Genomic DNA, 14541 nt, shown 5'->3' with positions numbered 1-14541 from the left:
TAATGTGTGCAGAGTTAAATGTATTTATAAGTAGTTTCTGTGATATTTACTCTATAATGTCTAGATTCTTGWCTTGCCATGGTTCGGTTATTTCTAGCATAACTTGTTTTGCTCAGAATTAAGTATTGCGGCAGTGAAATTATCACTACTGAAGGTTGTACGGGTACACGATGATCCTCCTCTTTGCTCTGCCTTTTGGTGGAGTTTGTCCCGGAGAGAGACTTCCTTGGCTTGATGGTCTCCGCAAGGATTGCAGGATTGAAATCTTAGAAGGCAGAACATTTTTTTCATTCATTTTGCCTTGGGCAACTTATGTGGCTGTACTGGGAGGGAAGTGAGAGGTGTCGGCAACATGATGTGTCATGTCACGCTGTAGACGTTAGGAAAGGATTGCGGAAACAGTGGGAGCAAAAGACCTTTTAGTCTGTCGCCTGCTGCTGAGTACAGTAAAACCTCTCATGTTTTACCCCTTCCATCACTTCCCTTTACTGACCGGTCCATAATCCGCGTGGTCTCGGTGTTAACCGTTTCTCCTCGTATACAGCCTAAGGGTTTTGGTTTTTTTACTAGTCTTTGTCTTGTAATTGTGGTGTTCTCCATTTGGCCAAACCTTTTAAAAAAAAACAAACCAACAGAAAAGACTGTCTTCCTCTCCATCTCCCAAGCTTTGCCTCTGTGCCTGCCAGGTCCTCACTTTGAAGTCTGCCCATCTCCTGCGTGATGCTTCGCATGTCTGGCTGTGCTGGGTAGCCTTAGCTTGACTAATTCTTAAATGCCTGATCCAATTTATACTGCAGTCTGGGAAGAGGCTGTTACCAACTTGCAAAGGTGGTCGGTCAGGCTCTGAGTTCCCACCAATATAACAAAGCTCTGCAAAAGGTACCCAAAATACCGCAAAGTTTGATGCTGTCCCTGGGAGCACAGGTGGGACCAACACCACGGACAGGATTTTGTTCTTGTATTTATTCAGGCTGTGAATATGTGAGAAAGTGTCACTGGTGGACACGGGGGTTTATCGTGTTCACAGCACTAAAATATTGCAACTGAGATTAACGCTTCTTATTAGCACCAGTGGGACTAGCGTGCTTGGTTAGTGTTTAAAATGAAAAAGAGTTGGTGGACAGTTTGCTGAGTAGTTGGAGGCAGAAAGGGAAATTCAAGCTGTAACAAGAGCAAATTCTTTTAATACAGGTTTATAGATCTCACATATATCTGTACTTTTTGTTTGGCTTACGATAAGATGTGTTGCTGTGGAATTTGCTTGGAGCAGGGATTTGCATGAATTATTATTTTGCGCAAAACAAACGTGCGTAAGCATTCACCCCGTGCTCCACAGTACCAGAGCACCCATTCGAAGGACTTGTACCCTGGGCGCAGTGGTCAGYGAAAGGTAAGTGCTTGGGGGAAGGAGAAAGCCTGGTAGATACAGTAGATACAGTAGTAGGAGGAGGAGATACAAAGCTACTTGGTAACTGAAATCAAGGGGAAAGACATGCAGGCATCCTCATGGATGGTCTCTTGATTTTGCACTTAGAGCATTTTGTTTGAAGGTTTCACGTTGCTGCAGAGAGATCTTTCTGCAAATTACTAATTAAGCAAATGAGCTAGTGGCATCAGTCTGGCTGCAGAGATCAGGCAGTTGACGTTTTGAAGAAACCTTGAAGCTGTAGAGTCAAATTATCCGATATGTAAAATTAGGATGTCTCATAGGAATAGGAAGAGTTCTGAAAGAATTGCTCGAAGTTTAGTTGACGTAAAACTGTGTTTTACACAGCAAGGTAGGCTTTTTAGTTTTACAGTCCTAGATGAATATTAAATCAATCATAGTCTTTTACTTAAAATTTGACTAAAACTGATAGTATTAAATAATTTGCTTAGAATTATCCTCTATTTCTGGACAGTAGAAATGGCTTAGGTAAACACGTTAGACAAAGTACTTTAGAGGAACAGCCTTACGTTTTGTAGAATTTATGGTTGCGTTAACATATTTGCTCAGAAATGAGTATAGGCTTACGCTGAGCTCCTCAAAGGGCAGAAAGCTGTCTGCTCGGGGATGGAAGTGACAGTCATATCTCTGATGGCTCGGTGCTGAGTTAAATGCCTCGTATAACGTTTTGTTGAGAGGGTAAGTGCTAAGACCCAGTATCGCGTTTCCCGAGGCTGAAGCCCAGCGGAAGCTATTCCCAGCCTTTAGATGATCCGCGTCCTTTCCTGGACCTCGTCTGGTTGCATTGCCAACTTCTGCTGGGCGGTGGGAACCCGAACGGCTCACCCCGGGGCTTTACACAATAGCTTAACACGTGTGGTTTTCTCCACACTGCTTTCAGCACCGCTGATGGATGAGCCGGTGTTTGCCCTGCTACCCACAATAACTGCAAGTTCTTTCCTGAGAGGCGGGAGCTGCTAATTGCGGTCAGGTTGTTTTCCTGGTATGCGTTACCTTCATAACTCAAAATTTAACTTGTTGTTTTCCTGTTGAGTATTGCGAGAGTGCCTTCTTTCCGAGCAAGAAACACATAATTCAGGAACGAGGGGGCTCTCCGGTCCTTAACAGGACGTTCGGGTCGCTCCCGGCCCAAGTCATTTGTGCCACGCCGGGAGCAGCTTTATTTTTCTTGAAAGATGTTCATCCTGGCTGGTTTGGCATCAGATGGTGACCAAATTAGGTAGTGATTCCCCACCACCGCCCCCACTTTGAAGATTTTCTTCTGTAGTTTCAGTTAAAGCTGCTGACAGCTGTAGTCTTTGTCAAACCCTGAACAACTGCTGTTGATTTTTGGCTTTTGATGATGTGCGAGTTGGCTGTTGGAGGGCTCTTCAGAAATGCGGAGGTGGCCTTCAACAGAAGTCCCAAMTTACTGGCACTCGTGCTCCTAAGCCGCTTAGGCACTTCTAAAAATCCTCCTTCCTATAAACCTTCAGGTTCCTAAATCGAATTTGATGACACCAACGTAAACAGACCTTCCAGCCTGGTCTGACTTAGACCTTCCTTGCAGGCTAAAAATAGTTGTGTGTTGGGTTTTGTATCAACCGTTTCACAAACCGCCGGTCCTCAACACACGGCCAGGGTTCTGCTTTTTAAGTTCACTGAGGGCCGCGGGCTTGAATGGGATGACTGTTCACCGAAACCACACCAGGAAGCCTGCTGAGACCCACTACCGGTGCCGTGAGCTGAGCAGTGCAAACACACCCATCCACCCTCCGTCTCGCTGCTGGCAACTGCCTCCCCGAATACTCATTTTTTTTCAGTAGCTTGTTCTGAAAGCAGATTTCCTCTTGCAGATGTTTAGGAAAACCTGCTTCTTACGCTGCCTGGAGTCTGCGGGTTAACGCAGCGTAACTGCTCAGCGCATAAAAACGTATTGCTCCTACGTAGTTCCGAGCCCTGAGCTTTTCGTAAGGTTGTCCTGCAAAACCGATAGCAGCTGCTATAGCCGTCGCCTGGATGAGATGGGAAGCTGCACCAAATCGAGGGGTGGCTTTACAAATACCTCGCCGGACCTTGACTGCAAAGTGCGGCAATTTCAATTTTCAGGGGCGTTGCAGCTGCAGTCTGCATCCGGTGCGCCGGTTCCTGGTGTTTTCTTGCTAAATTTTGAGGGCTTCCTCAACATTGTGTCTACGCTGGGATCAAAGCGACACTCATTACAGCTAAAACACGCTTACTGCTGATATTGGTGGAACCGAACATACAGGAATCCTTTTTTCTTTTTTTTCGCTCTCACATCAATGACTTCAAACACGTTTCTGCTTTGGTTGTATTTTATCCTGCGAGAGGATTGAGTTGAAGCACGTCTGCTTCAAAAGAATGGATCCTTCCAGTGCTGCACTAGGTGATTTAAATGCTCATTTTCACAGCTCAAAATGAATCTTTATTCCTGAACAGGCAATACTGAGCTTTAGTGAAGCCTGCCTTGTACTGTTTGCCCAACACTGGGTAGCAGAGGTGAAGGCAAATTCCTTGCCTCTAGAGAGTTTATCTAATCCTAGTAGAAACAATAAGAGGAGATGACAAGCTGAGGAAGTGAAAACACAAAGGGGAAGACGTTTTGCCTCCTTAGTCACAGCTGGAAGCCAGCATATGCCCCGAAGAATGGAGTGGTGCTGTGCTTCCTTTGCTTTAACTCCGTTGTGCCCATTTCTGCTCCTTGCGGAGCCCCCGTAATGCTGACGGTGGCTCCTCAGCCCCCCCCCAGTCTTCCTCTTTCCGGAGAGCAAGTCAACAGAGAAGATTGCCGCTCTCTGAAATAAAAATAACAAACAAGAAAACACCCCCGGAGCAGATGAAAGGTCTTCGGCGGGAAGCCTGAACTTTGCGTGACGGTGACCTCCCTTTAAGCAGCGAGGCGTCCGTCAACGGCCTTCGCAAAGGTGTTTCACAGCCCCTGGCAGGGCAGAGGGCAGAAAGCCGCTCACGTAACGCAAGGAAAGGAGATTGAATTGGCCACACCTTGGCGCTTCTGCAGTCAGATCACAGTTATTTTATGCACCAGATTTTGGGGTACCTTTCTGACAGATAAGCTTTTTTCGCAGGACCAAGTATAGATGACGCTCCAGGGCTGGAGGGCCGTGTAGGAGCACCTAGACTGATCTTATGCAAGCCACAGGCCATAAAATTATGGAATTGCACCTGCTAAGCTTCCTGCCCCACATCTTTATCCYGTGATGTAAGGTAAATCTTTTCAGAAATATCTTCGGTCAACTGAATGCAAGTCAGCGACGCGGTTAGCCAAGTTCATCGTTATTAACAATTGCACAGTTACCGCCTCCTCTCTCGTGTAGTCTGAAGGCATGTTCTTGTGATGTTCTTCATCTTTTTTTTTTTTTTGGTAGTCCACCTACTTAAAGAAGTTCACTACTGAAAGTCAAGACAAACATACCAACCTATCGGGTCTTTCCAAGAACTGGATACTCTCTGCCCCCAGACTCTCACCGTTGCTAGTATTTTGCTCCCGTATAAGACACTGTCCCCTATATCCGCTGMCTTTTTCCTTACTCTTGCTGTCTAAATCTTCTATGGCTTGTGCAGAGATTAAAAAAAAAATTWWWAAAAAATCCATATGCTATGGGAATTTGGCAAGCRGGTCTCACTTGGACCTCTTGCAGTTCCAGTCAGTGGTTAGACTGATTTGCTGTTCTTAGATTTGATGCCTACACGATACACTTGCGGTTAGGAACTAYGCTGGTGCACGCTGTTTGGTAATGGGCTTGTTCCGTTTTTATTAGGAGTCATTCGGAGGGCAAATTGCTGTTTGGTTTGTGTGTGTGTGTGTGTACATGGCGTGGGGAATAAGACACGGGAATGTTTATTCTCAGGAAGAGCAGTGCATTTGCAGGTCCTGCAATATGTTACCTGTGACGGTCTAAGGTAAACACGTTTTATGAGAAGTAACATCTGTTGTTAGGTAAACTATTGCAGTTGAGAGGCAGACAAGTTTTTTGATGCAGAAATCCTCCGGTTCTGAGACAAACATAAAGTCTGTATCGATCTTAAAAATTGAGGCAACTGCCCTGAGCTTAATCCAAATATAATAACTCTTTGAAGAGCTGGAGTAGGGAGCTGGAAGGAGGSAAAAAACTCTTTAAAATGCTTCAAATATGGATATAGGTTATGCTATAATAAAGCTGCCCTTTTTTTCCTGCCTGGCTCTTTCCTGTCTCTGCAGCAAGGTGCCTTACTGGTACAGCTTACTGGTTTGGTTGCATCTACCCTAGAAGACTTTCTAATCTGAATTACAGTAGTGTCCACAGCATGGGGTCTCAGCACGGCTGGAAAACAAAAACAGGAGGTGTGCTTATAWCCACTCTTTTCTTTCCGGAGTTAGCAATAAGCATCTCCACATTTTGCTGTCAGCACGGGGTCTTACCATGGAAGCAATGAAGAAGAAATGAAAAAGATAATGGGCTTTAGGGATGGCAGCCTTCAGTCCAGAGATAGCGTGCCGTGCAGCATGAGGAAGGACGCAAAAAGTTGGCTAAACACGGTGTTATTCAGCAATAGTTACAATTCTTTAAGTGTCTGCACTGTGCTTTAGTCTGACTTAAACCCTGGAGGAGTGTCGGAGAAGGTGGCATCATTGGACTGCAGCGAGCGAAGGTAACTTAGGGTGAATTGGGAGCAGATGAGGAGGAAAAAGTTAATCTCTCCAGYGTTAAAAAAGAAAAAAGGAGAGGAAACATGAGATCTCCGTAGTCGGAAAGGGAAATTACTGTCGCGGTTAGAAAGCAGGAAAGATGATGCTAATAACTGAAGCAGAGGAATGTGGTTGAGTTGGTCAAGAAAGGAGTCGGTCCGGATCCACRTTGTCTGGGTGTGTTTGAATCCGTGCAGGAAGAGTCAGAAAGGTGTGTTCAGAAAAGCTCAGAAGAAGTGACAGACGTTAGAGCTGGCATTTCCAGGAYGCTTGACTTCTCATGTCCTTTACCCCGAAGGTGAACTCGAGGTTATAGATGTGTCGAGGCAAACGGGGGTAATGCCAATCAGGACCAAGAACGGGGTGAGCTTGGAGGATCTGGAGGGAAAGAGTTAAATCTGAGCGAAAAGCAAGCTCTCTGCAAGGGCTGGAGCTCTGTCCTTAAATGCTTCCTCAAACCAGGATGTTAAAGTCAGGAAGCCCGGGAATGGCTCCTGCCAAAGCCCTGCACCCAGGAGCCCTTGCGGAGGTGCTGAGTCAGTAGTGCTGGAGCTGCCTGGATGTTTGCTTTTCGATCTGCGTCTTCCGCAGCCTCGGAGCGTGCGACCCGAGGCGATCGGGGAAGGCAGCGCTCCTGCCTGCCTGCTTTCCTCCGCCTGCTAGACCAGGCTCGCCCCCAAAGCCAGCTAAATCTCTTCCGCGTTCACAGTCAAAAACCCTTCTGAAACTAGAGTCGTGATGGATCGCTGCCTTCTTGCGTGGGTATTAACTGTGCGCTCGTTCAGTGTTGTCACCACCGATACTGGAAAAAAAGCAGAGTCCTGGTTCTGCCGCGTCCCCTGGTTCTGCCATGTCCCCCGGTTCTGCAGCATCTCCTGCAGGTGCTTGGGTTGCAAGACAAGCTTGACGCCCATGTTGGCGTTGCTCTGCCACCTACCAGAATTGTGGTAGAGGCTCACATCTGCTAGGTGAAAGCTCAGATCCGCGTTATGCACGATGCAGATTTGTTTCCCCCAAGCGACCGACGCAGGAAACGAATCTGCTGCTCTTCAGATGCCAGCTGGCCCCTGGGAGGCCTGAGGTTGCACTGAGACACCCCAGCTCCCGCCGGGCTGATCTGAGCTCAGGTGCTGTCAACAGCACTGAAAACACTATCAAATATTAGGAGAGAGAAGCTAACATATCCACGGGCACAAGGCAAACCGTGAAGCCCCGTATATCACTGGTTTTGAGTCAGCTGCTTGATGAAAGATGAGTTTTGCTGGGAGATGCTGCCTCCTTCTCCTAGTCGCTCCTTCCCCGAATTATGCTGTTTTGCAGCAGAGGCGAATCTGTTAAGTTTTGAAGGGCTATCCTTTTTCTGCGAGCCAGCCAGAGGCTAGAGGAAAACCTATTTGAAAGGAATTTCTTTTTTTTGATTTTATGTGCTTAGACTAAGGCTTGAAATGCATCGTCTGGGAAGATGTTTCAGTGCAGCGTCGCTTGGGYAATCCACTTTCGCTTTGGCATTAACTGCTTTAAAACGTCTCCSTGGTTCAATCTTATTTGACCTTTAAGAAAAAGAGATAATATCTACTAGACATGAGCTTGTTCCTCCCCAAGGCRGATGTTTAAGTTTTCATTGTTTTTTTTTTTTCAGGTGGTTGTTTCTGTGCTTTTTGAGTGGCTGTCAGTTTGCTGGAGATCATGATTAATCTCTATCGGGCGTTTGACTGAAACCGCAGTTAGAGCGATGTGACGCAGATCGCTCACCGGGACGCCTAGCACCGCTTCTGGTCTGCGGACTGTGGTTCGAGCATCGCCACTTTATAACATAACAAAACCAGCTCGAGGGTTAGCATAAGGAGAAACGTCGTGCCTTAGGGGTGGGCTTCAGCAAAAGATTTCTGGGTTTCGCCTGCCGCTTTGAGTAAGAGCTGACTAATCTGAATCATGGTAACTAATTCTAAGTAGAAAACCTTGCTTTAAATCATAGTGTCTCGCGTCTTCTGTTCAAATATGTTAACTCACGGCTAAATTAGCTGCACTCCAAACCGGCCTCGGTCCTTGGGAGGGTGCGTTGTATCTGCAAGACTTGGGCAAGGGCAGGCGGCAGCACTCTGGGCTTCGGGAAGGTGGGATGCAAGTCATGATCTGTGGTCAACCCAACTGAGTTTAGCCTGGATGGAAAGCTTTTTGTCCTCACGCCTATTGTTATTAACAGACGGAGAAAGAAAACTAAAYGCTTTTCCTTAGGCACAGCTGCTGTCTTAGCTCTGAGCTCGTCCCAAGTGAGAACTATGTTCTGTGCAAGCTAAASAGAAAGCAAAAGTGACTAAGGCAAAAGCTTTTCTACGTGACACTGAACAAAGTGACTTCTGGAAAATGCAAATCTGACATTAGCTGTGTGTTGGTGTGAAAGCAGTGGGGATGCTTAGCTCCGTTTGGCTCTGATGGATACCCGTAAAACTTCGGTCGACGTCAAGCGTGATTTCCCCTTTCCCAGGGTTTGGCATTTAATTAAAACTGCAGATCTGTTAAATTGCGAAGGACTCACTAAATTGCTCTGCTAGATTTATGCCTAAATGGTGGTGATTAGAATTTCTACTTTAAATCAGATTCTGAATATGCTTTTCTCAAAACTGTTGAATATTAAACTAGCCTCGATTTTTTTTTTTAACAATTATTAATTGGAGCCTAGTTTAATGCGAAATTTAGATGCTCCATTCCACGCAAGCGTTGTCCTAGACCTTTTGCTTGGTGAGAGCTGAATAGTTTTCCCTGCTAGCTGCGCTCTTGTCCTGGTGCACTGGGCCGTTCCCAGGGGGATGCCGTAATGAATTACCCTACCGGTGCATAAAGCAACCGCTCTCGTTGGTGTGCCCAAGCTGGGTGCTCCGCAAAAGGGATATGTGAAGGCATTGCACCAGCCTGGGAAAAAGCCGGCCCACGGAGCAGGTGGAAATGTTATTGGGAACAGCAGGCCAGCACCAGTGTGGAGAAAATCATTGCTAACTAGTGGAGCCGCTTAACTCGCAGACGTGAAACGGAGGACGCAACGCCCTAACCTCACCCCTCGCTTGAGGAGCAGTTTGCTYGTGCCTTGTCTTCTGCCGCATTGTCTTGGTCTGTGCTTTTCTCCCCGAAATCCCGCTGAAGCAGCGTTGTACAGGTGGGGAGTGCAGGGCATGATCGAGAAGTGAGGGATGGATCGAAAGAGGCTATTTGGGAAACATCGTTGGCTAAACAGAGCGAGTCCTAAGTGTTACTGGGTAGTATTTGTTGTCGCACTGTGAAACGCTTCTGCGTGCTGTATCCCGTCAGTCCAAAAATTTCAGGGTTGTCTGATTTGTAGTTGAATAAGCTCGGATGCAGTGAGGACCCCCAAATTAGCAGGGGTAGAGTGCTGGCAGTTGATAAAACCATTAGGACAGGGACATGGGGATGCACAAGGGATGTCTGGACGTAACTAGCATAGCTAAAAAAGGCACCGAGYGTCCAGCCATACCCCCTCCGCCAAGGATGTCTACCTCAGAAGTACAGAAGTTAGCAATGAGGCAAATAGCGAAGCAGTTCCTCCCTTAGGAATTAATGCAACAGAAGGGCAATGTCTGCAAGGAGTAAAGAAATATCCCTAAGAGAGGATATCAGTGATGTGGAAGGAGGAGGGACAGGAGCAGGATCACTGGATGGAGACACCGACTCTTAGGTGTCACTGTTCCAGAAGATCACGGCCACTTTGTCTGCGAGGCTGAACACCTGGCATCGGGTTTTCGATCATGAGAGTTCCTGGTGCTCCTTTCCGAGCAGTTATTTTCATCATTGTCATCAGCTTCCTTGTGTGAATCAAGATCAGTCAAGGACGAAGGATAGAAAAGCAGGGGAGTAGTTGGGTGACCCGTGCTGAAAGCCGGCATCTCCACCAGCTGACAATCTTGATGACCCTGCTCCTTTCATCTCCCCATCGTACTTGCYGTCCCCCTGTAATCCTGGACATCGATACCTGCTGTCCCTGTGGGTCAGGACTGTCTCTTTTTGTTTGCACCACGAATCCCGTGGAAGGACCTGGGATTGTGCTCGGATCATCTCGGTTCTGTTGGAGAAGAGGTCGTCGCATGGCCTGTCTCTGCACTTCACAGGCTCGACAGTGCCTTTCACGGCATCTTATCAGCTTTATTACTCCAGAGGAAGGTGCTGGAAATGCAAAAGTGAACAGTTAAGGATGAATCCGCTCGTGGGGATGGGGATCTGCTCCCCTCTCGCCCTGATTGTGCTGGAAATTAGTGGTTGGCTTGAGCCCCGCAGCATAAYTATTTAGAGCTCTAAGTTTTGAATTATAGCTAAGTGTAGGTGCTATTATCCGTATGSTTAATCCTCTTCTGTCATGCTTCTGACCTTAGTGATTTTCAGAGTAGGAGAATTAGGTGGCTTTTTCTGGACCATTTTATTTTCTCTAATGTTCTCCCTTATTCATTTTCGTACCCAACAGTCCAGTTTTTTTTTTTTTTAACCTTCTCAGAGGTTTTCATATCACTAGAGCTTTYGTAGCCTCTTGGGGGCTTTTTATTTTTCCCTTGCAGACTTGGAAATGGAGTGAGCGGAGCTGAGGGACAGCCTTAGCGCAGCGCCTGCAAGGGCATGGAGATTAACGAAAAGCTTCGGATAGGAGAGCCCTGGCCACACWCCTGCCTGCTCGCTGGACCTACGCGTCTCCTCCATTCCCCCCGAGGATCAGCTGATGCAGGGGAGGTTGTTGTTGCTATTGGCTTTATTGGCTGCAATTTTGCAAATAAATGCTTTATAATCACTTCCTTGCTGTGCCTAGCAGCCAAGAACGTAAGGCGTGCAGAGAAGGAAAGGCTCACTGCATGGTGGCGGTCCAGGTTTCCCGTCTGATTTTGCATTTCCTTTCTCCAAGCCTGCTTTATTTTAGGCCTCTAACAAGCATTAGGGCATTCAGAATGAGTATTTATTCTTATAGCTTTCCATAATGCGCGTTTTGGACAAAACATAAGGACTTGGGAAATTTGGTCCCYGTCCAATAACTGTTTGTCATAGTTCCTGGTTCTTTGCTAGGTTGCTGCAATTTGGATGTTCACGTYGAGCGTGTACTTCCCTTCCAGGAGACGCTGGCAGAGAAATAAAGGGCACAGAAGATGTTTTCAAGCTGAAGTCAGTTTTTAAATAGGAGACCGCACTGCGTATGGGTGGGAAATGAACTTTGCTGATCGCGCAAGCAGATGTGATCTACAGTGCAAGGTTCCCTGCCCTCCTCCTCGGCAAGAGCACCTCCCCGGAGCACCCTCCGACCAGAAACATCTCCTGCGGCTTTCAGACCCTTGCACAGCAAGACATTTTTATTTGCCAGAACAGTGAAAGGACTTACATATATCATTAAAGGTTTTGAATAAGAAGGAAATAAGATAGCAAACTGGCAAAACATTTAAACAAGAATATAGTTCTTTTCAACTTGGAGTTGAGCTGGAAGCCAGCCGTGATGCTCGCGTAGGCCACAGGGACACTTGTGCAGTAGGAACAGCCTTTGATTGCTAGTAATTTGGCTGGGCTGAATGCATAACTTCTAGGAAAGGATTCTACCTGTTAACGTCTAAATGTGGCAAATCAAACCAAGATGGAGTTTCCAACCAATTTTGTTTTCCTCTTTTCCCCAAAACTACTTTTTTTTCATGCTTTCCAGGCTTATCTGGAATTTTTATGGAAAGATGGAGAGCTTCTTTAAGTTAATGTTAATAATTAAGAGGAAACTTAAAGGTGTAGGATGAAAAAGGTTGAGATTTATATTACTTTTCATTTACTTTCCTTTTTCTGTTAGTTTGACACCTTAGAGCCAGGACCCTAATGTAGCAAGAGGGCGTTTAGATTGATGGGATAATTATTTGTTAAAGTATGAGAACTTCCATTATGATTGAGCCAGAAAGTAGCTATCTTCTATCTTTTAGAATTGCTAGTACCTAGAATGCTTTGTGTAGGCCATCAAACTGGTGGATACGGGTATAAAATTTTGTAACTCTATTAAAATTGTTCCGGAAAGGCATTGACAGATTGGAGTGGACTTTTATGATCAAGGCTTTCTTTTTAGGGTTGTTTTCAGTAGAAACTTGTGTGTTTGTGAGGCCCTTTACCAGTATATGCCATAATGTAGTGGCTGATGGAGGTGGCCCAGCATCAGATTTCTGCTCAATCTTTTCTGTGCAGCGGGGACTAAAGCATTAACCACCAACCTGATGGGTATTTGGGGTTCATTTGTCTCGTGCAGCTCTTCTATATTTTTTGTCAAAATATAAATTTATTTATTGGAGCAGCATCTCCAACCTCAGTCCTTCACCTTCAAAGCGGCTGCTTTCAATTTGCCCAGAAATCAGCCCGTCTCTTCCGCCATGCATATTCAATGTATTTATGTGAAGTGGAAGAGAAGAGGCTGTTGCCTGCTGTAGAAAAGCCAATAATTTGATAAACCCAGATCCCGCATCTGAAACAGAATTAGGAATATTCATCAGGCAAAGCAGGCGTCGTGCCGGTGTTTTCATATGCTACGTGAGTGTTGTAACCAATTAGACTGGTCCGATAGGATGTATCCCTCTCCTCTTATCCTGCTCTTTCTCCTTTTTTTTTTCTCTCTTTCTTTCCTCCCTCCTTCCCCCCCCCGCAAAAAAAAAGGGGGGAGAAGGAAAGCAGACCAACTTGTATGGCTAGAAGAAGGGAGGTATAATTATGAGCGGTGGGACCAATTTACAAATGGAAAATTTCAGGGGGGCTCGAGACTGACACGTTGGGCTTTTTCGCAGGGGATGAAAGGAAAATACAGTAAATTAATTTATTCGTAAATTATAATTCCTTTTTAGTATCAATGTGTTTAATTAGCGTAGTTCAGAAATGCACAAATGCAGGGGGAGTGATGGGGAGCTGCAAATTGCTTCGTTTCGATGTTGAAAAGGGAGGTCGCAGACAGGAAGGGCTGCCTGGCTGTGAAGTGTATTGGGCTGAGGGGAGAAATGATACCCCAGGAGAAGAGGCGGAAGCTCCCTTGCTCAGGGCTTTCGTCGGCGAGACTGGAAGGGATATCTGGAAGTAGGGAACAGTCGTTTGCTGTTTGGTGGGTCGGACCGGCTGATCTGATCAACCTCTGCCCTCTCCGCTTCATACGGTTTTCATTCTCCTTGTGAGAGGTCTGGAAAGTAGGTGGGCTGTTGCTGGGTGCAGTGAGGAAACTGGTGATCTTAGCTCTTGGGTTAAAAACTGAGATGGGTCGCAGTGATTTGTCACGTGGTTAGTATTTTCTGGGCTGTGATTCTGTTACTCCAAAATATTTTGAAGTTCARAAGGATTTTTTGTAGCCCTTGCGCCGACTATTCTGTTTCTAGAAGCAGGAGCGGGTGTAACCGTTTTAGCAGTTATTGCTCTTCAGCTTTCCTCAAACACCGGTTGAGGCATCTCCCAAAACTGTCTTGTGTCRTTGAGGTGTCAACTCTGGAGCCCAGTGGCAGTAAATGAGTAGTTTTCCACCAAGATATGAATCTGTGCTTTCACCCCCAAGAAATCCTGTATCCTGTTTGCTCCATGGTGTAGAACTATGAGGACAGGTTACAAATTGGGGCAGAGTGTAGCTGACCATGAACATTTTACTTCCCCTCCGTTCTGGCCTCAGTTGGCCGTGCAAGTTGGTGTTGAAAAAACCTTTTGAAACATGTTAAGATTTGACTGGTTCATAATGCTAAATTATGTGGTTAATAGCTCTTGACGAGCTGTGGCTGAMTCGTGGCTTGAAGGTCCCAAGTGGTCTACCACCAAACCTACTTATCTACTCAGGTTGTTGAGGTTTGTGTTGGTGGGAAGGAAAGCAAGTATGTATGACTGTGAATTTCCAGGGAAGGAGGGAGAGAGGCGAGAGGAACTTTTTACCTAGGAAAGTGTGCAAAAGTGAGTGGCTTTGTAGCCAAGCCAGTAATTTCATGATGATGTAAACGTAGAGCAGTGTGTGCATCCCTGATGGTTGTAGGGCCTGGGAGGACRAAGATGATAGGAGGTGGACTGAGGAAGAAGCTGGACTGAAGTTTGGTTTAGTGTTAAATGTGAAGGGTGGTCTTGGGAAGTGACAGTTGGAGCAGGGAAGATGAGGACTGTAGCGTCAGACCAAGGGGCAACCTATGAAGTTTGGGTCTGCAGTGCAGTTGAGCAGGAGGATGCTTGGTTTGGGTGCTCAACCTAGACCCAGCAGGTCTCATGTGGAAAACCTATACAAGGAGACCTTGTGTCTTCCCTCCAGAGGGGGAAGGGTTGCTCATTACTTTTCTGAAGAGTATCAGCAGCTCTGTCCCATCATGAACTCCAGGTGCTCATACTTGTATTCATCCTCGAAACATTGGTGCATATATATATATATGCAGTGTATTACCTGCATATGTCTATT

At 46.2% G+C, this 14541-nt stretch overlaps 1 protein-coding gene across 4 annotated transcripts in view; it reads left to right on the top strand.

Annotated features, from left to right (window-relative positions):
• The window catches only part of PTPRA (protein tyrosine phosphatase, receptor type A), a 97954-nt gene that overhangs the window by 41055 nt on the left and 42358 nt on the right, over window positions 1-14541 (top strand). The gene's annotated exons all lie outside the window — the stretch shown is intronic.

The sequence above is a fragment of the Apteryx rowi genome, unplaced genomic scaffold (genome assembly GCF_003343035.1).
Source record: "Apteryx rowi isolate R43461 unplaced genomic scaffold, aptRow1 scaffold_35, whole genome shotgun sequence".
Lineage (NCBI taxonomy): Eukaryota > Metazoa > Chordata > Aves > Apterygiformes > Apterygidae > Apteryx > Apteryx rowi.
Note: the sequence above shows the minus strand (reverse complement) of the source record. Positions and strands in the feature narration are given on the sequence as shown.